The sequence below is a fragment of the Aythya fuligula genome, chromosome 11 (genome assembly GCF_009819795.1).
Source record: "Aythya fuligula isolate bAytFul2 chromosome 11, bAytFul2.pri, whole genome shotgun sequence".
Classification (NCBI taxonomy): domain Eukaryota; kingdom Metazoa; phylum Chordata; class Aves; order Anseriformes; family Anatidae; genus Aythya; species Aythya fuligula.
The window spans coordinates 13,738,435-13,740,598 of record NC_045569.1 but is presented as its reverse complement, the minus strand read 5'-3'; the positions used below and the strand labels follow the sequence as shown (position 1 = coordinate 13,740,598).

Below are 2,164 nucleotides of genomic sequence, written 5' to 3'. Positions count from 1 at the left end.
GGTGCCTGCCTCTGGGAGCCTGCAGGAGCAGAAACAGGGGCTGAGTTTTGCACCGCTGCTCCTCAGCCCCTTGCAGAAGACCCCTGAGAGCGGTTGCAGCATGCACGGCCGGGCTGCTCGAGGCAGCGCGCGGCCTCCCCTGGGCTGTGCACAGCTCGCTGCAGGTGTGCGCCCTCCCTGCAAGCACCCACACCTCTTGGCATTACTTCGTGCACCGCCCCACGGCAGCACGCAACCCACCTGCGGGTGTGCACAGCCCTAGGAGCATGCACCGATACCCCCTGCAGCTGTGCACCCCCCTGCAGGCGTGCAAACCCCCTGCAGGGGTGCAAACCCCCCTGGCAAGTATGCAAACCCCCCTGTAAGAGTGCAACCCCCACCGGCATGCAAACCCTTTGCACGTGGGCAAAAACCCCGTAAACATGCAACCCCCCCAGCAGGCGTGCAAACTCCTTGCACGCATGCAAGCCCCCCATGGACGTGCAAACCCCTTGCACGCTTGCAACCCCCCCCATAGGCGTGCAACTCCCCCCACGGACGTGCAAACTCCTTGCACGCTCGCAGCCCCCCCTTGCACGCGTGCCCCCCCCCCCCCCCAGGCGCGCGCCCCGTTCCCGCCGCCCCGCCCCGCCCGCGCCCACCTGGGCCCAGCGCGCGCCGCCCGGCCCCGGCCCGCGGGCGGAACCACCCGGGAGGGGCGCGGGGGGGGGCTTCCGGCTGCCGCTGACGTCCCCGCGCCGCCCGGCGAGGCCCGGCCCCCCCCCCGCCCCCCCCCCCGCCTCCGCGCACAAGGCCGGGCCCGGCGGTGCTGCAGTCAGGGGGGTGCGCGGGAAGGGCCGGGTAGAGGCGGCCGCGTGGCCTAATGGATAAGGCGTCTGACTTCGGATCAGAAGATTGCAGGTTCGAGTCCTGCCGCGGTCGTAGCGGAACCCCTCTGGAAATTCAGGGTGTTTGTTTTTTATTCCCCCTCTCCCTGCTTTTTTTTATTTTTTTTGGGGATCATCAAGGAAATCAAACGGCACAGGGGGCACAGGGCGGCCCCCCACGCGTGGCTGTAGGGGGTCCTAAAGCTGCGGTGCCCCGGGGCTGCTGCTGCCGCCTCCCCACCCGCTGTTGCCCCCAGCTCTCCGCGTGTTTTGCTCTTTTATTCAAAATCAGCGTGAAAAGAGGCGGCTGCTGGCTCTGCGGGGGAAACTATGGGGTCACCGGGTCTGTGACAGCAGCAGGGCAGGGGGTGCTGGGGCACCCCATGGGCACAGCTGGCAGGGGGCTCAGCCCCACCCCGGGCACTGCTTTTTCACCATTTCCTCACCATTTTGCTCACGTCCGACACTCACGGGGTGCTCGCAGCCCCCAGAAGCGCTCCACGAGCCTCGGGGCACCCCAAAACCTCCCAGCAGGGCTATGGGGGCGGCTCGGCACGCAGCGGGACACCCCAGGGCCCCAGCACCCCACACAGCTTGGGCGAGGGCTGCGGGGCCGCGGGGCTGGGAGCCGGGGTCCCCGGCACCGGGATGGGTGACACCGGGGGGGACGGCTCGGAGAGGGGCAGGGGGCGGCTGAGGGACCCTGGGTGCCGATGGGAGGCAGACGGGGACCCGAGGGGGCGAGGGAACGGGGGAACGGGGCAGGGGGGAGCCGTGCCGGGCCGGGCCGGGCCGAGCCGAGCCGTGCCGGGCCACCAGGTGTCGCTGCGGTCCCGCTGCTGGGGCCGCTCACACGGGGCAGGGGCCGGGGCCGGGGCCGGAGCCGTCGGGGCGCGGTTCCTCCGCTGTCCGACGGCTCCGCTCCCCCGCAGGGCATCGAAGGGAGGCTCCGAGGACCCTGCCCCAGATCCTCGGGTCCCCGCGGAGCGCTCCGGGGGCTGGGGTAGAGCGGGGACAAAGCCCCGGCTCCCAGCACCAGCCCCGACGGCAGCGAGGGGGACGGGACGGGACGGGACGGGACGGGACGGGACGGGACGGGGTCACCTCCCCGGCACGGAGCAGTGCGGGGACACGGGGACAGCCCCGGCCCCTGCAGCCCGCTCGGAGAAAGGCGAGGCTGAGCCTCGGGCGTGCGCCCTGGGCCCCTCTTTGTGTCTGCAGTCGCGCCGCTATCGCGACCGGCGCGACATATATACTGCGCGGGGTGGGTCTCGTCCCTCGTCCTCCCCTCCGCTGCT

General features: G+C 71.3%; 1 non-coding gene across 1 annotated transcript; it reads left to right on the top strand.

The window, feature by feature from the left end:
- Window positions 1–848: 848 nt before the first annotated feature.
- Window positions 849–921, top strand: TRNAR-UCG. Its single transcript has one exon. It is a non-coding gene; the product is annotated as a tRNA-Arg (tRNA).
- Window positions 922–2,164: the final 1,243 nt, after the last annotated feature.